The sequence below is a fragment of the Aquarana catesbeiana genome, linkage group LG04, assembly GCF_042186555.1.
Source record: "Aquarana catesbeiana isolate 2022-GZ linkage group LG04, ASM4218655v1, whole genome shotgun sequence".
Lineage (NCBI taxonomy): Eukaryota > Metazoa > Chordata > Amphibia > Anura > Ranidae > Aquarana > Aquarana catesbeiana.
In genome coordinates, this window is record NC_133327.1 from 308,394,557 (window position 1) to 308,418,950 (window position 24,394).

Here is a 24,394-nt window from a genome sequence, read left to right on the forward strand (position 1 = left end):
TACCCCGGCCATGACAGTTTGAAAATCTTTTTATTGAGTATAAGACATACAAACAATTAACAACATTAAACCTGCCACAGCATTGGGACTAGACCCACGCAGGAGTCAGTGCCAGCCGGCCATTGGCTGCATCCAGCATTAATATCATACAGCTGTAGCATGTCCGAAAGAAAAGAACCACAACAAACAAACCTAGTGCGGTATTGGCTCCTGCTCAATTAAAGTATTTCAGGATCAGATTTATCAGTTGAGACCCAAGGGACAATATTAGATATCAAATAAACCCATTTCAGAGATTACATTACCATAAAATCAACCAATGTATCAGTATCCCTTTCTCCCATAGAGTGGTATTATGTACCTGTTCAATCAGTCTGCGGTTGCCGGGGAGGCCTCAGCTAGCCATTTGGCCCACACTCTATCATATTTTTTGGGGCATCCCCTATTTTGATAGGTTTCCTTCTGGTAGTACTTTATTGACATGTGTTTTCCATAACAATATGGATGGTGGGGCACGTTTTTTCCAACAGAGAGTGATCATTTTCCTTGCATAAAAGAGCAGGAGCCCTATGAGGGTTCTTTCTGCTATCCTGGGGGCTAATTCTTCCACTAAACCTAGAAGGCAGATCTGCGTGGTTGGGGCTATATCTGTTCTTACCACTTCTTGTATTACAGATAGTACTTCTGACCAGTAGTTTTTAATTGCTGGACAGGACCAGAAAATGTGTATAAAATCACCTGGATCCCCAGTACATCTCCAACACTCCGAGGACAGGGAGGTTCTCATCTTATGCAATCTATATGGGGTGAGATATGCCCGATGTAGTATTTTGTATTGTATGAGGCGGTCTTGAAGTGAGACCAGGATTTTGAAGGGGAATTCCCACATGTCCTCCCAATCCTCGGAGTCTAGTGTCGGGATATCCTGTGTCCATCGCTGCCAGAGCTTTGACAGATCTGGAGAGGAAACTCTGAGGAGATGTGCATAAAGGACTGAGGTCGGTTTCTTGGTGCATTCATATCTTGTGACCCTCTCCAGATCGGATTGCACTATTTGCGTGTCGTTGGGTATTATTTGGGCTTTAAACGCATGAGACAGTTGCATATAGCGAAATAGATGCGAGGGAGGCACATTGTATTGGAATACCAGGTGATTGAAGGGGTGTATGGCGGTGCCGGTGGTGAGGTCAGATATCAGTTTAATACCGCATTTGGCCCATATTTTAGGGTCTGGTAATGAGTAGAGATGGGGTAGGGAAGGGTTGTTCCAAAGGGGGGTGTGCGGGGAGACTGCATTTCGTGGGAACTTCTCAAGTTCCAGTCCTGCCCTCCAGGCCCTTAGAGTCGTGTGCATGGAGGTGGTCAAATCATATGGAGCCTTGGGACCTCGAAGGGGTAAATGTGTAAGGGCTTCCACAGAGCGAACCACCGCAGCCTCCAGAACCGCAGCGGGGTTGGACGCATCCGGTACTATCCACCAAACTGCCGTGACCAGCTGGGCTGCCAGAAAATATTTCTGGCAGTCTGGAAAAGCCAGCCCCCCCTGCGACACCGGACGCATTAGTGTGGAGAGTTTAAATCTAGGGGGATTTGGACCCCAGAGGAAGGAGGAGAAAATTTGGTTCAATTTCGTGAAAAATGAGCAAGGTATCCATTGTGGGGAATTACGAAATAGGTATGTAAATTTAGGTATGATTTTCATTTGAATTAAGTTAATGCGGCCTAATAGGGATAGAGGAAGGTTCTCCCAAGCTTTGAGTTTGGCCTTGACTACTTGGACCACCAGGTCTAGGTTAAGGGGGATAAAGCTGGAAGCATCTCTCGAGATGCGTACCCCCAAGTACACCATTTCGTCCACCTATTGCATCTGCAGAGCCTGCGGGGCCAGTCTTTTTGCCTCAGTGTCAATAGCCAGCAACTGGGATTTTGTCCAGTTCACCCTTAATCCTGTTACCTTGGAGAATTCAGTCAATACTTGCAGCGCTCCTCTAAGAGAGGAGTCCGTGTCATTCAGAAAGAGCAGGAGGTCGTCCGCATACAGAGCTACCCTCTCCTCCAGCCAGGCTATTTTTAATCCTTTTATATGGGGTGAGACCCGCAATGCCTCCGCCACCGGTTCCATAGCTATTGCGAATAATGCCGGAGAGAGGGGGCAGCCCTGCCTGGTACCCCTGGACAGCGGGAAGGGGGGAGAAACACTACCTCCCAATCTGATTGCTGCCTTCAGGGATTTGTATAAAGTTTGCAGCCAGGCAATAAAAACCAACGGAAATCCCATCCTCCGCAGAGCTTCCCAGAGAAATGGCCATTCGATTGAATCGAATGCCTTTTCGATATCGAAGGAGGCAACCGTTCTAGTGCCCACATTGTCATGTATGGCATGTAAATTGGTGAATAATCTGCGGAGGTTAATATCTGTTGACCTATGTGCCATGAACCCAGTCTGATCTGTGTCTACAATAGAGGGCAGAAGTGAGTTGAGTCTAATGCCCCGCACACACGGTCAGATTTTCCGATGGAAAATGTCCGATCGGAGCGTGTTGTCGGAAATTCGGACCGTGTGTGGGCTCCATCGGACATTTTCCATCGGATTTTCCGACACACAAAGTTGGAGAACAGGAGATAAAATTTTCCGACAACAAAATCCGTTGTCGGAAATTCCGATCGTGTGTACACAAATCCAACGGACAAAGTGCCACGCATGCTCAGAATAAATAAAGAGATGAAAGCTATTGGCCACTGCCCCGTTTATAGTCCCGACGTACGTGTTTTACGTCACCGCGTTCATATCGATCGGATTTTCCGACAACTTTGTGTGACCGTGTGTATGCAAGACAAGTTTGAGCCAACATCCGTCTGAAAAAATCCTAGGATTTTGTTGTCGGAATGTCCGAACAAAGTCCGACCGTGTGTACGGGGCATAACAGTAATTAGTTTAGATAAGATTTTGAAATCAATGTTAAGAAGTGCAATGGGCCTGTATGAGGCGCACTGTTTGGGATCTTTATTGGGCTTAAGGATTAGAATAATGTGCGCATCTGCCATAGAGGGTGGGAGCTCTCCCTCCTCCAGACATCGGGTATACAGGTCCGCCAACAGGGGGGCCAGTAGGTCCAAATGAGACCGATAAAATTCGACGGGTAGACCATCAGGACCCGGCCATGACAGTTTAGTAACAATTTTAGTGTTTGATTTCCACTTTGAATCAGGTTTTGCAAATGTAAAAGGTGTGTCCAGTTAATGCTGTTATTTTTTTTTAGGCATCCCTAAAAATATGCTTACAAAAAGAGCCTATACATGCTAGGTTGGTGTTATGCTAGTTTAATTTGAAACAGAGGTAGTTGAATGTGCAATTGTTTCAGTGTGTTGTTTACATCTATGTGACGTACAGAAAGAACACAAATTAAGTCACAAAAAAAGTCTGAAACTCAGTATTTGGCAGACTGATCTATAAGATACACATGCCACTAGGTGAGATGTTGCTTTTGTACATACTATGTTGTCACATTTTCAGCAATATCTTCTGAATTATTAGCTGTCATGTAGTTTGTCTAGCTTTTATTTCATTGTCCCGCATATAATCAGTTGTGAAACGATCCAGTGAATACAACAAGTTAGACATGGCATACCGTGCCAAGTGCAAAAAAAAAAAAAAAAAAAAGACCACATACCAGTGAAGTCTTTGAAATTGTTTTACTTCATGGCAGTGTACCACACATTTAGCAAGGTGAAGCTTTGAGTCTTCTAGGGAATGTTCAGTGCACATTTCAGCTGAGTTTCTTTCATACGCACAAACAGGTAGGCCTGTTTATTTGATTATTTCAGATCAGTGTACAGTAGTGCTTTTGTTTTTAGTTTCTTTTTTTTTTTTCTCTAAATGATTTCTGAAGCCAGCCTGCTATGATTTAAGTATCTGGAGCGTAGATTTAATAATTTTTGTTTTTGATTTCATGGTTGTGTTGGGTTGAAAAAATATGCTTTAGATTAACGTAGGCTTATTGATTTCAACTAGAATTAAATCACTGTAATAGCTTTGTAAGCTTGGCATCCTTTATGATTTAACTGTTAAAATAGTGCTTATGTTAAAGGATAATGCAGAAGTAATCATTGTTAAATACTGAAGTTATTCATAGGGGGTACTAATCAGTGAAAAGAAGTGTCATTCAGGTGCCTAAATAATTTTCATCCACTTTACATTAGGGATGGTTCTATAATTAATGTGTAATAATCAGCAAAAAGCTGGAATGGAATGTTCTTTGCCTTCTCTTACCATGTAATAGTTAGCTTAATTTACTTTAGTTTCTCCAGGTCATGTTGCTATTTATACTCAAGTGTTTTTCACTTTTCTGACCATGAGATTTCAAATGATGAATGGAGTTTGGGAACCAATAGAGGGAATATAGCTGATTTACTCACAAAGCAACCTAGGTGGGTTTATAAGACTTGTTAGCCATCTTGTTAGTGAGCTATGGATTTGTTTTTTTCATATTTACTAAAAAGAAAGAAACCGTATTTGTATATAATTTATGGCAGTGTCAGTACTACTCTCTGAAATCAATTAGCAGTGTGTGAATGCAGCACCTGACTTGTTTTTAGCAGACTTCTGTATGCTCTTTCTTGAAGATTCAAATCAAAAGTTCCAAAACAGCTCACAGCCTCTAGTATTTAACCATTTAATTTGTGCAGAAGTTTCAGTTAAACCCTTTTCCTCAAGGCTACGTAGGTAAATACCTACAGTCATGTACAAAAATATTGGCACCCTTGCATTTCTGTCAGATAATGCACCACTTCACCCAGAAATATTGTTGCAATTACAAATGTTTAGGCATGCTCATGTTTATTTATTTTGTTTGTATTGGTATGACACAAAAATGTGGAGAAACAAAAAGCCAAATCTGACACATTCCACACAAAACTCCAGAAATGGACTGGACAAAATTATTGGCACCTTCTCAAAATTGAAGAAAGAAATAATTGCATTCCAAGTTTGTGATGCTCCTGTAATTTGTAATTAAAATCACCTGTATCAATTAACAAGTGCTGGCAACACCAGCAACCAGTTCAAAATGGCAAAAAATTTACTCAACCTTTCTGTTGTGTGGTTATGTTTTGGGATTGCTTTGCTGCTTCAGGCACTGAATGTCTTGACCGTGTGCATGGCATTATGAAATCTAAAGAATAAAAAATTCTGGGGTGCAATGTAGGGCCCAGTGTCAGAAGGTTGGGTCTCCGTCAGAGGTCATGGTTCTTACAGCAGGACAATGATCCAAAGCACCCAGAAATTGTTTAGGACAAAACGCTGGAGAGTACTGAACTGGCCAGCAATGAGTCCAGATCTAAATCCCATAGCACACCTGTGGAAAGATCTCAAAACAGCAGTTGGGGAAAGGAACCCTTCCAATCTGAGAGACTGGGAGCAAGAAGAGCGGTCCAAATTTCCAGTAGAGAGGTGTAAAACTCATTGATGGTTACAGAAAGCGATTGATTTCAGTTATTTTTTTTCAAGGGGTGTGCTACCAAATATTAAATTGAAGGTGCCAATGATCTTGTCCAGTCCATTTTTGGAGTTTTTCATGGAATGTGTCAGATTTGGCCTTTTGTTTCTCCACTTTTTTGTGTCATACCAATACAAACAAAATAAGTAAACATGAGAATGCCTAAACATTTGTAATTGCAACAATTTCTGGTCGAAGTGGTGCACTATCTGACAAATGCAGGGGTGCCAATATTTTTGGCCATGACTGTACATTGCATTGGTTCTTAACATACAGTATATATTTCATGAAACTTGATCTCCCAAACATGTTATGTACTGGAGATCAGCCTAAAGATTGTTAGCTTACAAGGTAATGGTGGAAAAACTGTGCCCATGCTCAGTATTTGCTCAATGGCCTTGGAATATTAATAACATCACTGTGGGGTTCAGTTACATAAATGCCATAAAGTCTCCAATTGGTATATACAATGTCTCAATGCTAATAATGCATGTAAAAACTTCAATTCAAAATGTATTATTAACCGCTTGTGGACCAGCCGCCACAGTTATACTGCGGCAGGTTGTCTCCGCTGCGCGAAATCACGTAGCTGTACGTGATCTTGCGAGGTCCGGATAGCGGGCGCGTGCCCGCCGCAAGCTCCGTGAGTCCGACCGCGGGTTCCGCGGATTCGATGTCCGTGGGGATACCCGCGATCGTCTCATGGAGAGGAAGAACGGGGAAATGCTGATGTAAACAAGCATTTCCCCATTCTGCCTAGTGACAGGACACTGATCACAGCTCCTTGTAATCGGGAGCACTGATCAGTGTCGTGTCACCCATAACCCACCCCCCCCACAGTTAGAATCACTCCCTAGGACACATTTAACCCATGCAGCGCCCCCTCCTGGTTAACCCCTTCACTGCCAGTCACATTTACACAGTAATCAGTGCATTTTTAATCGCACTGATCACTGTATAAACGTGAATGGTCCCAAAATAGCGCCAAAAGTGTCCATAATGATGCAGTCACAATAAAAATCACTGATAGCCGCCATTACTAGTAAAAAAAAAATATTAATAAAAATGCCATAAAACTATCCCCTATTTTGTAGATGCTATAACTTTTGCGCAAACCAATCAATAAACGCTTATTGCAATTTGTTTACCAAAAATATGTAGAAGAATACATATCGGCCTAAACTGAGGGAAAAAAAAAATTTATATATTTTTTGGGGATATTTATTATAGCAAAAAGTAAAAAACATTGCTTTTTTTTCAAAATTGTTGCTCTTTTTTTGTTTATAGTGCAAAAAATAAAAACCGCAGAGGTGATCAAATACCAACAGAAGAAAGCTATATTTGTGGGGAAAAAAGCATGTCAATTTTGTTTGGGAGCCATGTTGCATGACCGCGCAATTGTCAGTTAAAGCAACGCAGTGCCGAATCGCAAAAAGTGCTCTGGTCAGGAAGGGGGCAAATCCTTCCAGTGTTGAAGTGGTTACTATAGCATCAGATATGTTTTTTCATGGTACTTGCATAGATGCTATGCAACATCATAATGTGACACTTGCAAGTATCTCTTACATCTCATTAGGATCACAGTACTCCTCCTGACAATGTCTCCAACTACCCTTTTACGTAGAAGGCAGGTACCATCTTTATTTATAATCATCCAGAGCCAGTTTTTACTTCCTGGACTAAAATCCTAACTCACAATCATAGAAATCCAAGGTGCATTTACAGTAGGCTTTATATTCTGGACTTTTTATCTTCATGCTAGGTTGCAGGGAACAGACTTCTTCTGCTACCTGTAACTTTGCGACATGCTACAAAGATAGAATGTTTCAATAAAAAAAAAGTAGTGGGGGAGGGAAGGCAGCGGAAAGGGTCCCTTTTGCCTCTTTTTGATCTTTAACGATGAAAGGTGCAACTTTTTTGGTAGTTATATTGTTCCTGTACATTGTGACATGTCAGACATTTATTCATTCAGACTTGTCAAGTTACTGATTTTTGGAAACTTTACTGAAAGTTTGGAAAGTTACTGAAAGTTACTGGAACTCGGAATTGTTCCTAATTAAAAGTATTGTTACCACCATAAGTAGTTGAGTTAAGGCCCAGTTGATACCATCAGTATGCGTTGGATTAAAACTCATCAGAATTTTTGCTTAAAAATACTATAAAAAAATGATTTTTACAACCCCATTTCCAAAAAAGTTGTGATGCTGTGTAAAATCTAAATAAAACAGAATGCAATGATCTGCAACTCCCATAAACCCATATTTTATTCACAATGGAAACAAATACAGCAACTTTTGAAATTGATGGAAGCAACATGTCTCAAAAAGTTGGGACAGGGCAACAAAAAGCTGGCAAAGTACAGTCCCAATTACAAAAAAAGTTGGGACAGGGCCATGTTTACAACAGTGTAGCATCCTCTCTTAGTTTAACAACAATCTGTAAACAGGCTGGAGTTTTGGGAGAGGAATGTTGTCCCATTCCAGTGGCGGCTGGCGAAGTTTTTGGATGGGGGGGCGCCAGACCCCGCCCATCATTTTTGACCCCTCCCACTTCTCATAAACCACAACCCTTATATAATCCACCCACTCCATCCCCTGTATTCCACGTGCTTCAACCCATAGTGTCAGGAGTATACAGCTCAGATCACAGGACAGATTATATATCTAGATAAAATATTGAAAATGTTAATGTTTAAGTCAACTGTTAAAGAATGCAATAAATGTACCATGAATCAGTGAATTTTTTTAAAACAGCAAACAAACTTTATTGTACAACAAACAACAAAAAAACTCTGAATCGGAGTAAAGGTGACTGAATACAAATGCATGCCACATTCACATTAGCGCCAATAGAACTATTTGAAAATAAATTTTGCTCTCCTTTCTTTCTGGCTTGCAAATTTCTCAGTGACCTTCTGGTTGAAGTCAGTCATCTCTGTCAACACTCTCTTTTCCATTGACAGCATGGCCAATGCATTCAGCCTTTCCTGGGTCATGCTATTTTTCAGAAAAGTCATAATCCTTTTTAAGGTTGAGAAGCACCTCTCAGCTTCTGCTGTGGTCATGGGCAGGCCCGGACTGGCCATAGGGCAGACCGGGCATTTGCCCGGTGGGCCAGGGACCTCCAGGCCGCATGTCTGGCTGTGACATGCAGGGCCAGCCACAGCCGCGGGTCCGACATGCAGGGCCGGCCGCTGATGTTCTGCGTTGCATGCAGGGACATGCAGGGCCGGCCACTCGTGGTGGTGGGAGGAGCGGAGGCATTCTCTGCCTACTAAGCCCATCCATGGCAACCCAGGCTGCCACTTCGCGCATGCGCTCCGCAGCCGACAGGCACCTGGCAACCAGGATTCCAGGAGAGAAGGAGGGACGGAGAAGCCGAGTTAGAGGTCACAATGGGGAGGCGGTGCTGTTCGCCTTGTCACAAGCGGCCGCGCTATGACAAGGGGAAGGCGAGCTGCGGGATGTCCGCGTATCTCCCTCGCTCACCCCCCCTCCTGTCAGCAGAGCGCGGCTCTCATCTTGATTGGCTGCCCAGCTTGTTGCCGATTTTCTGTCCCCATTGGCTAGCAATGCATCATGGGACATGCAGTACTGGAGAATTGTAAGCCCCATTGTTGTCCACAGGCAGCAGACTTCAGCCCCCAGCATGCACTCTGCTGGGGAAAAGAGTAAGAGCCTGGAACCCAGGAAAAGCTGAGTGACTACTAAAGAAAAAGAGAGGACTGTGCTGGGGGAGAGAGAGCCATGCTGTACCCACACCACCAGGGAGAAAGCGCCACCACCACGCTATACCCACACCACCAGAGAGCCACGCTGTACCCACACCACCAGAGAGAGAGAGCCATGCTGTACCCGTACCACCAGAGAGAGAGTCACGCTGTACCCACACCACCAGAGAGAGAGAGAGCCATGCTGTACCCGCACCACCAGAGAGAGAGCCACGCTGTACCCACACCACCAGAGAGAGAGCCACGCTGTACCCACACCACCAGAGAGAGAGAGAGCCATGCTGTACCCGCACCACCAGAGGGAGAGCCACGCTGTACCCAGACCACCAGAGAGAGAGCCACGTTGTACCCGCACCACCAGAGAGAGAGCCACGCTGTAACCGCACCACCAGAGTGAGAGCCATGCTGTAACCGCACCACCAAATAGAGAGCCACGCTGTACCCACACCACCAGAGGGAGAGCTCCATGCTGTCCAGCACCACCGGAGAGAGAGCCACGCTGTACCCGCACCACCAGAGAGCCACGCTGTACCCGCACCACCAGAGAGAGCCACGCTGTACCCGCACCACCAGAGAGAGCCACGCTGTACCCGCACCACCAGAGAGAGCCACGTTGTACCCGCACCACCAGAGAGCCATGCTGTAACCGCACCACCAGAGAGAGCCACGCTGTCCAGCACCACCAGAGGGAGATCGCCATGCTATCCAGCACCACCGGAGAGAGAGCCACACTGTACCCACACCACCAGAGAGAGAGCCACGCTGTACCCGCACCACCAGAGAGAGAGCCACGCTGTACCTGCACCACCAGAGAGAGAGAGCCACGCTGTACCCGCACTACCAGAGAGAGCCACGCTGTCCAGCACCACCAGAGGGAGAGCCACGCTGTACCCAGACCACCAGAGAGAGCCACGTTGTACCCGCACCACCAGAGAGAGAGCCACGCTGTAACCGCACCACCAGAGTGAGAGCCATGCTGTAACCGCACCACCAAATAGAGAGCCACGCTGTACCCACACCACCAGAGGGAGAGCTCCATGCTGTCCAGCACCACCGGAGAGAGAGCCACGCTGTACCCACACCACCAGAGAGAGAGCCACGCTGTACCCGCACCACCAGACAGAGCCACGCTGTACCCGCACCACCAGAGAGAGCCACGTTGTACCCGCACCACCAGAGAGCCATGCTGTAACCGCACCACCAGAGAGAGCCACGCTGTCCAGCACCACCAGAGGGAGATCGCCATGCTATCCAGCACCACCGCAGAGAGAGCCACACTGTACCCGCACCACCAGAGAGAGAGCCACGCTGTACCCGCACCGCCAGAGAGAGAGCCACGCTGTACCCGCACCACCAGAGAGAGAGCCACGCTGTACCCGCACTACCAGAGAGAGCCACGCTGTCCAGCACCACCAGAGGGAGAGCGCCATGCTGTCCAGCACCACCGGAGAGAGAGCAGGTCAGTGTCACTGGGCAGTGTGGGCACAATAGGAGACAGACAGTACTAGCATTGTATGGCCACCATAGGATTGGGACATCGTAATATAAAGGGGACTGAACTGTAATCATTGCAGTGCCCCTTTTACAGTGCAGTCCCCTTTATATCACAATGTCCCTGCACATTACAGGTGGAGGACCGACACCAGCCACCCCCGCGAATGTCTATCGACGATCCCACAATCCCCCCACCCCCACCCAGTCCCCCTTGAAAAGTTGGCTGCTCAGTCTACAATGCCTGGGCCTATTTTTTGTCCCAGTCCGGGCCTGGTCATGGGTGTGGTGATGAGGATCTTTAGCAGAGTGACAGTCTCTCTAAATACATTAGCAAGATTGTTCTCCACAAACAGCTGGAATAGGTCCACAGAACCATTACACCTTCTGAACTCTTCTGTGCGAAAGATGAGACCAAGCTCTGTCTTTAACTTATTGTTATTGAGCAGTGGATAGGCCTTCAAAGTCTTACTCAGTGCATCCTCCGGAAACTCCATTGTGTACTGTTCAGACCTGTCTGCTTGAAGCAAGGTGGCACTAACAAGGTGGTTTGTGAAAGAGAAACGTCGCATGGTGTGTAATAGTATGGTATCACAGACCTATAGAGTAAAGGATAAAAACTTAAGTATTGATGACAAAATGTCAATGTCATCTCTGTTGGCTCCCTGACCATGGGAAATGCATGAAACTTGACATGTTTACTAAGAATGTCTTATCCATGTGTATAGAGTTCAGAGAAATTATGGATTCAAAAACACTGAAAATGATCTCCCTTCATAACTTAAAACTGGTCATTTTAAAATGTTCAGTTTTAAGTTATAAAGGGAGATCAGTTTCAGTGGTTTTGAATCCATAATTTTTCAGAACTCTATACACATGGGTAAGACATTCTTAGTAAATATGTCACGTTTCATGCATTTCTGATGCTCAGGCAGCTAACGCAGATGAATGCTGTAATACCAATTTTATCCACTAGAGGGAATAACAAATCCTTTTAGATCACATCATTTTTATATGAATATATATAAGGGAGCTATCAAAAAGACAAATATTGCAACAAATAAAAACTCACCTCGGCTGCAATGCGTTTATGTTCTCTTGGATTCAGCGAGCCCCGCCTCTTGAGAACCACCTTGACTGCTTTGGTCAAACAGGGATGGGATAGAATCTCTGCAAAATGTATGAGCAATAATAATAATAAAAAATAATAATAATAACAACAACAACACATGGAAAAGGAGGAATTTGGCTGCTACCTGATCTTCTGTATGTCCCGCTGGAACTGCTGGATGCTCCCCTTAATGTGGACTGAATCTAAGTCCTTCTTCTGGAGTTTGGCATAGAGGAGGTCCATATGCGGCAGGATGTTGTGGAAAAGTGTCAGAAAATATTTAAAATCATGATCCTCCAGCAACACAGCAAAGACTGCTGCCTCTCTCATGGTAACAGGGTCAAAGTCACCTGAGTCTCGCATGGTTTCAAAACAGCGGATGAGGTCCTCTCTGTGCTCAAACACTGTATTGACGGCACAGCTTTGAAAGTTCCATCTGACACTGCTTGATGTTGGTAGTCTATGGGAAACTACTTTATCAAAAACATCTGTGCGCTTGGGTGATCTCGCAAAAGAGCTGGCAAATCCTCCAAGGTTTGCAAAAAAAAGTCATTTGGGTACATATCTTGAATCTTCTTTTGAACCCCTGAAGTGGCACCCCTCATCACGCTGGCTCCATCATATACTTGGGAGATGAGTTTATGCTTCTGATCCCCTAGAAGGATGACAGCAAGACGCTCTTGTAGTGCTGTAGCGATGGAATCCGCATTAGTGGAATGTAGAGGAATAAACTCAAAAAACCTCTCCTGTACGTTGCTTGTGGCATCAATGTAGCAATATCAGTGTTCTCGTCGCCCTGGATTGAGATAAAATCGCTGCTCCGTGCTTCTTGAATAATGTGCTCCTTCACAACAGACAACATACAGTCCAACAGCTCGCTCTGCACAGTTTTTGAAGTTCCCTTAAAAACAGTGGCATTCTCAAGATGCTCTTTCAAAACTCCATCAAGAGAAGCAACAAAATCGACCAAGCCATGGAATATCCCAGGATTATCTGATCTTTCACTCTTGTCATGGCCACGCAAAGCCAGCTCAAATGCACCACAAAATTTCACACATTCTATTATTCTAGACAGGATGTGTCGATTTTTTGTGACTCTTTTCAATGTGTCTTCTAATGGCAATTCTGTAGCCTGCATCTAGGTGTTCACCAATGCTACGCTTCCCAAAAAACTCGAGCCTCATAACATTGTCAAGATGGCTTTGGGTAGTTTCATGCCGCTTGTACTTTTCAGTGAGATGCTTTAGGTCGTTAACCCCTGTTGATATCCACAGCGTGTCGGTGCCATGACTTTGAAATAGCAAACAGGGAAAACAATAATAGGCATGAGTCACATCACATCCAGCTAGCCAACTCCATTTACTATAATGCCCTGTACACACAATCGGACATTGATCGGACATTCAGACAACAAAATCCATGGATTTTTTTCCGACGGATGTTGGCTCAAACTTGTCTTGCATACACACGGTTACACAAAGTTGTCGGAAAATCTGATCGCTCTGAACACGGTGACGTAAAACACGTATGTCGGGACTATAAACGGAGAAGTAGCCAATAGCTTTCGTCTCTTAATTTATTCTGAGCATGCGTGGCACTTTGTGCATCGGATTTGTGTACACACAATCAGAATTTAACCGATCGGATTTTGTTGTCGGAAAATTTTATAGCCTGCTCTCAAACTTTGTGTGTCGGAAATTCCGACGGAAAAAGTCCGATGGAGCCCACACGCGATCGGAATTTCCGACAACACAATCCAATCGCACTTTTTCCGTCGAAAAATCCGACCGTGTGTACAGGGCATAAGAAGTGGTGGAAAAGCTTTGAGTGTAAACTCGACTACGATCACTTGACCTCTACTGAATTTGCAATTTGGGTTGATGTGGTCCAAGCTCCTTTATCCTCTTTTTTTCTTCATCTTCATTCAACACCTTGTGAAGGGAAATAGTTTCAAAGATGGAGCCAAATTTTCACTCATTTTGAAAAAAAATTCCACAATGATCAATACCTATGGGTCAAATGAAAATATAGGTAAGTTTGAAAGAGAGATAGGTATGGTGCTGCCAAATGCAAGTGTCTATTTCATCAAATGCAGCCTCACTGCGCCCATCAATTGCAGCCTCACTGTGCCCATAATGAGGGGTTCCCACCATGCCTGTGCTGAGTTCCCGGGACTGTACAGCTGCTGGCTGCTCTGCCTATTATAAGGGGTTCCCCCCATCCCTGTGCTGGGTTCCTGGCTGGCTTTTATACTGTGGCAATAGACTTCAGAGGACAAGTGTACAGGGTACATTATGTAGGTTTAATCTGATCACCAGATTTTTCCAGCTGTTCTGGATGCATGTTTATTCAATAGTGCCATGTGAAAAACACAGCCAGGAATTTAAGGCTTATTTTGGAAAAACAATAGCTGTCAGTTGTTATTTTGGGGTATTTCCCTTTAGATTGCACACTTGAAAGGCAGTATAGACTAGGGGTCTGCAAACTATGGCATGAGAACCACATCCGACCCACTACAAGATTTTGCCCGGTCTGCAGCAACTCTGATATGATGGGGGATTCTGACATACAGGGGGGAGGGGTGGTTCTTGGATGTGATGAGGAGGCTTCTAATGTGAAAGGGGGATCCTGATGTGATAGGGGGTATCTGGTTTGAAAGGAGGGACTCTTATGTCATGGGGAGCTTCTGATGTGAAAGAGGTATTCTGATGGAAGGGGCTTTGTACACCATATACCAGGCTCTACATTGTACACAGGGCTCTGTACATCATATACCAGACTTTACATTATACACAGGGCTCTGTACATCATATACAGTACCAGGCTGTACATTATACACAGGGCTCTGTACATCATATACCAGGCCTCTACATTATACACAGGACTCTGCATATCATATACCAGGCTCTACATTATACCCCGGGCTCTACATTATACACAGGACTCTGCACATCATATACCAGGCTCTTCATTATACACAGGGCTCTGTACATCATATACCAGGCTCTACATTATACACAGGGCTCTGTACATCATATACCAGGCTCTACATTATACACCGGGCTCTACATTATACACAGGACTCTGCACATCATATACCAGGCTCTTCATTATACACAGGGCTCTGTACATCATATACCAGGCTGTACATTATACACAGGGCTCTGTACATCATATACCAGGCTCTACATTATACACAGGACTCTGCATATCATATACCAGGCTCTACATTATACACCAGGCTCTACATTATACACAGGACTCTGCACATCATATACTAGGCTCTACATTATACACAGGGCTCTGTACATCATATACCGGGCTCTACATTATCCCCTTCCCGCCGACCGTACGCAGATATGCGTACTCGGCTTTCCGGGGTTATACCGGGATGATGCCCGCAGCTGCAGGCATCATCCCGGTGCTGTTGTTTACAGCGGGCGATCGGCTACCCGTGTATAACAACCGATGCGGCTAAAATCCGCTCGGCTGTTATACCGGAGGAGCGGGAGGGGACATCCCCCCCCTCCCGCCGCCTCCCGACACTGTTACCGGGCCTCCCGTGCGATCGGGAGGCCCGGTGTCCATTCGGCGGCTGAGGGCGGACTGGAACGAAGCTGCGAGCGGCTTCGTTCCAGCCTTCTCATTGTAAACGCGGAAGCGACGTCATGACGTCACTTCCCGTTCACTCGGCTGCCAATGGCGGCGAATTTTAAAAAGTACACAGTATTCAGAATCGCCGTTTTCGGCGATCTGAATACTTTGAAGTGTAAAGGAGGGATGGGGGGTCTTTTAGACCCCCCATCCCTCCATAAAGAGTACCTGTCACCACCTATTACTGTCACAAGGGATGTTTACATTGCTTGTGACAGCAATAAAAGTAAAAAAAAAAAAAAATTTTTTAAACAAAATTTATAAAGTACAAAAATAAATAAAATAAATAATAAAAAAAAAATTTTTAAAGTGCCCCTATCCCCGCGAGCTCGCGCAGTGAAGAAAACGCATACGGAAGTCGCGCACGCATATGTAAACGGTGTTCAAACCACACATGTGAGGTATCGCCGCGATCGTCAGAGCGAGAGCAATAATTCTAGCCCTAGACCTCCTCTGTAGCTCAAACCTGGTAACCGTAAAAATTTTTTTTTTTTTTTTCAAATAACAGTTTTTATTAAACGTATAGGCATACATATACATTGAGCAATAGTGTTGCTTATAATTAAGTGCAATAGATAAACAGTCAATGCTATAGACATTGAGCTTCCGATGATAATCATCCAGGTACATTAGTGGTATAATATCTTCCATATCATCTGAAGTTTTCAACCAACAAATAACATTATTAAACTGAGAATGTATTATCATTTTACAGAGAGAAGGAAAATAAAGTAGGAAAAGAGAAAAGAGGGATGGAAGGGGGAAGGGGAGGTGGGGGGGGGGGGGGGTCTAGCCGCAGACCTAGGGCGGGTCCTCTCGTTTATGCCATTCCTCCCAGACCATGTCATGGGCCTCCATTCTGTTTTGTATCCTGGCTGTCATTTTCTCCATTAGCTCTATGTCTTTTATTCTGGTATAGAGGTCTGCTCGGGAGGGTGGAATCTGTTTCTTCCAGTAGAGGGCCACCAGGCATCTCGCTGCTGTGAGAACATGGCCTAATAGTTTCCTAGAGTGTCGAGATATACGTAGCCCAGACACACCGAGGAGAAACAGTTTCGGGACTTTGGGGACCTGGACGCCCAGTAGGCGATTCAGCAATAATTGTGTTTCCGTCCAAAAGGGAGTTATTTTGGGACATGTCCAGTAAATGTGAAATAAGGTCCCCCTGTCCTTCATACACCGCCAGCATCTATCCGAGCTAGATGGGAAAATGGTGTGGAGGACATCAGGTGTCATATACCAGAAGAAAAGGACCTTGTATGCATTCTCTTTGTACAGAGTGCATAATGAGCTTTTTGCTGCCTGGGACCAAATCGTCTTCCAGGCAGCTTCCGGGATCTCCTCCCCTAGGAACTTCTCCCAGCGGGTCATGTACGAGTGCTTACCCTGATCTGTAAAGTTGTAGGAGTTCAGTATCTGATAAATATCAGATATTAGCCCGCGTCTAGTTGAGCCCTCTAATATCAAACCCTCAAAGGGTGATGGGGTCGAGAACTGTAAGTTCGGGGCAATTGATTGAGCGTAGTGCCTAATCTGCAAGTATCCAAAGAACACTTGCCTTGGTAAATTAAATTTTCTCTGTAGCTCTGTAAAGGACAGTAATCTGCGCGTGCAAGGATGTACCAAATGGCCAAAGTGGAATAGATTCCTCATCGCCCATGGATAAGACATCTGATGAGTAAGGCCTACAGGCAGCTTGGGGTTGTAGTGGAACGATGTGAGGAGTGATCTTTCTGAGCATAGCTTATAGAGCCGTGATACTTTACGCCAAAGTGTACTGATATGGAGCATGGGGCCCAAGAGTTGAGTGGACTCCACCTTCACCCCCGCATTCCACAGCATGCTATTTGGATGGATTGGGGCCATCCAAAGTTTTTCTATTTCTGTCCACTTATTATATGAGCGTTGGGTGAACCAAGAGGCCAGGGTTCGCAGTTGAGTGGCTTGGTAGTATTTAGTTAGGTCAGGGAATGATAGACCGCCGTCTGATCGTGCCGCTGTCATGACTGATTGTGGAATTCTATGTCTTTTGTAATTCCAAACAAATCGTACTAAATCCGCCTGGAGTTTTTTCAGCTCTGATAGGGGTATTGGGATGGGGAGAGTCTGGAATAAATACAGCAACTTTGGTAGGATAACCATCTTGACAGAGGCTATCCTCCCTAGTAGGGAGATATGATGAGCCTTCCATTTCAATAGAAGGTCCCTTATAGTTTTAAAGAGAGGGGGGTAATTGGCTCGATATAGGGTGGAATAAGAGGGAGTAAGCTGTACTCCCAGGTATTTCAATGATGATGCCTGCCAGTGGTAGGGGAAGTAATGTTGTAGGTGTTGTGTTTCCTGTGTTGGGATATTAATGGGTAGGGCTTCTGATTTAGTTGCATTTATCTTGTATCCTGAGAGGGATCTGTATAGGTCAAGTTCGGCGTGTAGGTTCGGAAGTGACATTCTGGGTTGGGTCAGTGTGAGGATAATATCGTCAGCAAACAAGGCTAGTTTGAATTCCCTGTCCCTCAGCGGTATTCCGTGAATGTTCGGGTTTTTTCGGATGGAAGCCGCCAGAGGCTCGACACACAACGCAAAAAGTAGCGGTGAGAGTGGGCACCCCTGGCGGGTCCCATTCGCAATTGGGAAGGCCCGTGATAAAGCGAAAGGAGTTTTTACTTGGGATGAGGGATTAGTGTACAGATGTTTAATTGCTTGGAGAAATGGGCCCTGAAATCCCATGCAATTCAACGTGGCGAAGAGGAAGGACCAGCTGAGGCGGTCAAAAGCCTTTTCCGCGTCCAAGCCAAGGACTAACGCTTGCTGCTTGTTCCTGTTCGCCATGTCTATTAGGTCAATAATTCTTCTCGTATTATCCCCTGCCTGGCGTAGGGGGACGAATCCCACCTGATCCCTGTGTATTAGCGAGGGAAGTATCAGGTTTAGTCGCATTGAAAGGAGTTTGGTAAAAATTTTTAGATCAGAGTTTAGGAGTGCGATTGGCCTGTAGCTGGCACACACAGAAGGATCCTTGCCAGGCTTGGGAATTAACGTGAGGAACGACCTCTGCATGTCAGTGGGAATGGGGGTTTTCTGAAAGAAGGCGTTAAACATCCTGCACATATATGGTAGTAGAATCGGGAGAAATGCCTTATAATACTCATAGGGAAGGCCATCTGGGCCAGGTGATTTATGGGAGGGCAGAGTTTTGATGGTGGCCGTTAGCTCTTCCTCTGTAATTGGTGCATTAAGTGACATCAGGTCCGTCTTAAGTAATTTGGGGAGTCCACTATCCTCTAAATATTGCTTCATACGATCTTTTATTTCAGGTGGGGGCGGGTCTCTGGGGATTTCAGGGTTATTATATAGTGACGTGTAGAATTCTCCGAAGGTCTGGGCTATGTCTTGGGGGTGTGACATAAGGGCCCCCTTTTTATCTTTAATTTGGTGGGGTGTGGACATGTGAGAGCGCTCCGAGAGTTTACGTGCCAGGATAGTATGGGCCTTATTCCCCTTGTCATAGTATGTTTGTCTTAATCGAGTAAGTGCCTTCTCTACCTGTCCTAACGCTAAATCTCGGAGGGTGTTTCTGAGGCATATTACTTTTTTGAGAAGGTTTAGGGATGGTGATGTTTGCAGTCGGAGTTCTAGAGTCTTAAGGTCTCTTTCGGCTTGAATTTTAGATGCCCTTGCGTTTTTCTTCATGGCCGAAGAGATCGCTATACACCGTCCCCGTAGGACTGCCTTGTGGGCTTCCCAGAGGGTGGTTAAGGAGACTTCGGGGGTATTATTTTCTAGGAAGTAATTCTGCAGGGTTGTCTCTAGTTCCGATCTGGACGGAATATGTTGTAAGAGGAAGTTATTTAGCTGCCAGTTACTAGGTTTACGGGTTGGGGTACCTATTTCTAGTGACATAAGGACTGGGGCATGGTCAGACCATGAGATGGGGAGGATCTGGGCGGTTTTGATGGCGCGTAGGGTATTGTTATTAACGAAGATATAGTCTATGCGGGAATGCATGAGGTGGGGGGCAGAATAGAATGTGAATTGCTTATCCCCTGGGTGTAATGCTCTCCATGTATCGAATAAAGCATGTCGCCTAGTCAGCTGGCGAAACAGCTTGGAATCGCGGACGGCCCGAGCCTGATGGGCTGCAGGGTTAATCACGTGACGGTCTAAACCTACTGAGTGCACCAGGTTAAAGTCTCCGCCAACGATTAAATAATCATTGGGTTGTCTAAACAGGCGAGCGAGGACCCTAGATAGGAAGTGTATTTGATGGGTATTGGGTGCGTAGATATTACAGAAAGTTACCGCCTGTGTTTGCCACTGACCTCTCAGAATTATATAGTGTCCCCCCGGGTCTATGAGGGAATCGGTGCATTTAAATGGAGAGCCTTTTTTAAACAGAATGGCAACACCCGCACGCTTGCGAGGACTAAAGGCCTGATAAATCTGGGGGTACTGTTTGGATGCGAAGGCGAAAGCATTCCCTCTGTTGAAGTGTGTCTCCTGCAGCATAGCTACATCTGCCCCAATCTGCCTGAGTTCCCTCAATGCGAGATGTCTTTTTTTGTTTGAGTTCAAGCCATGGACATTAAACGATAGGATCTTAGCCATGGTCGATGATGTGTGCGTGCATCAGATTACTTAGCTTATCCAGTCGTGGACCTTCCAGCAAGTCCCGGGTGTGACGGGAATCAGGCGTGAGAAGAAGCCGAGTGGTTGCTCCAGACCTGCGGCGAGCCATAAGAGGAAAAAAAATTGGGGTGGGGGGGGGATAGAAGAGGTAGAATAAGTGGAGGAGAGAAAGGAAAGAGAGAAAAATAGTTAGTTGCAAATCATTTAGTGATAAACATTTTGTTATTATCTCGGGTAGTAGAGACCGCCCGGATTCTAAGAGGTTCCAGTAGGTCCCCTCGGCCGGGGCCCCTAACGAGGGCTCAGGCCGGGGGGGCATAACGAACAAGCAAAATCAACTGTGTTCAAGTCCTCAAAACAGAGTAACAATTGGGAACTCTAGTGGGAATAACCTCTAGGGGGGGATCAGCGACCAAAAGTTCCACCGCTGAGCTGTCTCCAGCAAGAGGGGGGGGGGTGCCCTGTGTTGCTAAGAAAATGACAGGTGGGGAAGGCCTAGGGGGATAGCCTATAATTGTATTGGGAGGGGCAGGAGAGGAGGGAGATATAGTCATCCTTTTTTAGGCTTTGTTTTGGTGGATCCGCTGGGAGAGTCCCGATCTCTGGGTCGCTTAGTTGGTGGGACCTTCTGCCACACCACTGGAGGGGGTGTGGGCAAATCCACTAAGTCCCATTCAGGCAAGCGGGGTGGTGGGATTTCCATGGTGTCACAAAAGTTTTCCACGTCTTCTGGAAAGCGTAGCACTGCGGTTTTTCCCTGCCTTCGGGCAGTGAGGCTGAAGGGGAATCCCCAGCGGTAGGTGATGTCGTTTTCTTGGAGCAGGATGAGTAGGGGTTGGAGCAGTCTGCGTTTCTGTAACGTTATCCAGGACAGGTCTGGAAAAAGTTGGACCTGCGTGTTTTCAAAGAGAATCTTTTTTGTGGTGCGGGCTTTGCGCATGATGTCCTCTTTCAGGGGAAATGAATGGACCCTGCATATGACATCTCGGGGTCTAGAGATGGGCCCTTTGGGGCGGAGGGCACGATGGGCACGGTCCATTTCAATGGGTTTATTTGGGGGGTCCCCCAGAAGGTTGTTAAACAGGAGTTGCAGAGTTTCGTGAAGATCTTCGGGACCCTCTGACTCAGGTAGACCTCGGACGCGGATGTTGTTTCGGCGTCCTCGGTTATCTAAATCTTCGAGGTGACGTTGCATGTTCCGGAGCATTATATGATGGTCGGCCCCCTGTACTTGGGTGCGATGTACTGCCAGCTTAGTCTCCTGAATTTCCTCCTCCGCCATCTCCACCCTGTCAGATAGGTGTTTAAGGTTAGTATGTATCACTTGGATTTCTGCTCGGCATGCTGACTTGACTTCCTCGATAAGGAGTCTGAAGTCCTCCTTAGTGGGAATAGCCTGGAGACAGTCCTGCCATGAGGTGGGGTGCTGGAGGTGGTGATCTTGTTCCTTATGGTTTTGTGGGCCATGTGATGGGGATGGTTCCCTTATGATTTGGAAAGATGCTGATCCCCTGGGGTCCCATTGTTGTGGTTGGGGGACCGTCCTGTCCCCCCATGTGAGTCTCTGTGAGTGAGAGGGGAAACTCCCATCTCTACCCTCCATAGGGATCAGGGACGGCGAGCTTGTTACCTGGGCATATGATTTCGTCTGATTTGTTCCTTGCTCTGTGGACCTGGAGGCATTATGGCGGGTCTGTCTTTGTGGCTGAGGGGAGACCGGAGGGGGGCCAAAGTATGTTTGGAGGGTGTTACCATCAAAGTTCATTTCTGATAGCTGCCCCATGTCCCCTGTGTTCCCCTGCCCTGGTAGTGGGGGAAAGTCGCTGGGTTGCAGGGATGGTGTGGGGGTCGCCGTTCCTCCCAGGGACAGGGATGGATCAGACATGGTGCGCAGCAGCTGCGGGTAGGCCTGTGAGCACTGCGTGTAGGAGTTAGTGAAGAGGCCTAGTGAGGGGTCCTGTAGCGGGCCGGGATGCTTCCCTTGTTCTGGGAGTGGAGGGGGTGGACTCACCGCAGCTGATCCTCTGCTTCTCCGGTCCCCTGTCTCTCGTTCCAGTTCCGCTGTGCTCTGGAGTAGTGGAGGGGAGGCTGAGCTCCGCCGCGGTGGCTGCCTCATGGATGAGGCAGGGGCCGTCGGCGCCATCTTGTCCCCGCCGTCCTCGGACATAGAGGGGTGTTTAAAGTACCCGTGGAGGGTTGTTGTGGAGCCGGACGGCGGTTGGGATGATCCCCTGGGTTTGGAGGATCTGGTTCTCCTGCTGCCTCCCATAAAATGTAGCTGAAAATCCCCCTTTCAGGCCTTAATGCTGCGGGCTAGTGGAGAGCTGAAGGCTCAGGCGTCCATGCAGGGCAACTTCCGGTCCCGCCCCCCCGTAAAAATTTTTTAAAGCGTCGCCTATGGAAATTCATAGGTACCGTAGTTCGTCGCCATTCCACGAGTGCGTGCAATTATAAAGGGTGACATGTTTGGTATCTATTTACTCGACGTAACATCATCTTTCACATTATACAAAAAAATTGGGGTAACTTTACTGTTTGGATTTTTTAAAGTTCATGAAAGTGTCACTTTTCCAAAAATTTGCGTTTAAAACACCGCTGCACAAATACCGTGTGATAAAAAATATTGCAACAATCGCCATTTTATTCTCTAGATTCTCTGCTAAAAAATATATATAATGTTTGGGGGTTCTAAGTAATTTTCTAGCAAAAAATACGGATTTTAACTTGTAAACACCAAATTTCAAAAATAGGCTTAGTCATGAAAGGGTTAAACACCAGGCTCCACATTATACACAGGACTCTGCACATCATATACCAGGCTCTACATTATACATCGGGCTCTACATTATGCACAGGGCTCTGTACATCATATACCAGGCTCTACATTATACACCGGGCTCTACATTATACACAGGACTCTGCGCATCATATACTAGGCTCTACATTATACACAGGGCTCTGTACATCATATACCGGGCTCTACATTATACACCAGGCTCCACATTATACACAGGACTCTGCACATCATATACCAGGCTCTACATTATACACCGGGCTCTACATTATGCACAGGGCTCTGTACATCATATACCAGGCTCTACATTATACACCGGGCTCTGTACATCATATACCAGGCTCTACATTATACACAGGCTCTGCACATCATGAACCAGGCTCTACATTATACACAGGGCTCTACATTATACACAGGGCTCTGCACATCATATACTAGGCTCTACATTATACACAGGGCTCTGTACATCATATATCAGGCTCTACATTATACACAGGGCTCTGTACATCATATACCAGGCTCTACATTGTACACAGGACTCTGCACATCATATACCAGGCTCTACATTATACTCAGGGCTCTGTACATCATATACCAGGCTCTACATTATACACTGGGCTCTAATGACACATCAGTCTGTCTCACAGCCCAGCCACACTCCTCGTTCACCAGAAAAAAAAAATCAGGAAACACAAAAAAGTGCTCAGGAAACAGCAATAGGCAAAGGTCACTGCAGACAATGAAGTACATACATACCACACATAGTCTTGCCATTGCCTGTACTTATTGCAGTTGTGTTTTAAAATGTGAATACACAAAAAAGGTAAAAATCCTGCAAATGAAGCGCCACGTCTGAAATCTTGTGATTGCATTGACGTGGCGCTTCCCATAGTGCACTGTGTCTGGTGCCCGTACACAGTGCACTTAGTTAAAGAACTTTTTTTTGGGTGACTGGTGCCCGGGTTCCCCCTATGGACGGGCCGCCACTGGAACTGAGGCTTACTTTAACATCCAATAAAAAAACTAGAAAGAAAAAAAAAGGAACAGTATGCTGCATTTTTTCATATATGAGCACACAGCAAATATATGTGAATGTAAGTAAAAACAAAATGCTAAAAAATACAGCAAATGCACAACAAGCACACATACGTAACTGCACACTGGACTCGGGGCTTTCAGTATAAAAAATAGCCATTGGGGGGTCATGCACACTAGGCAACTGAAAAATGCCAGAGAAAAAGAGGCATAAAAAAACGCTCATAATTGCTCATATTGCACACACGTTTATAAATGTTTGTGTTTTATCCAAAACATTCCCCTCTGCTCATTTATCACTATAATCAAATGTACACTTGAAAACTCCAAACGCGCCCGAACACTGTGTTTATGTGCATCAAGCGTTTTTTTCTGCCCGAAAAATCCTTTTTCAAAAACGCAGGTGTGACTGTTTTTTTTTTTTTTAGCCTGTAAACGCTCCTCTTCAAATATGCCTG

The 24,394-nt window shown here is 45.7% G+C and overlaps 1 protein-coding gene across 28 annotated transcripts in view; it reads left to right on the forward strand.

Moving 5' to 3' along the window:
• RIMS1 (regulating synaptic membrane exocytosis 1) overlaps window positions 1–24,394 on the forward strand; it is a 641,584-nt gene that overhangs the window by 512,994 nt on the left and 104,196 nt on the right. Inside the window, exon 1 of one of the 28 annotated variants that reach the window (XM_073626796.1) lies at window positions 3,388–3,798. The exons of the other annotated variants lie outside the window; for them this stretch is intronic. The gene's annotated coding sequence lies outside the window, so the exon portion shown is untranslated. Of the gene's footprint in view, window positions 1–3,387; window positions 3,799–24,394 lie in introns of those variants that run through there. 28 annotated transcript variants of the gene reach the window in all.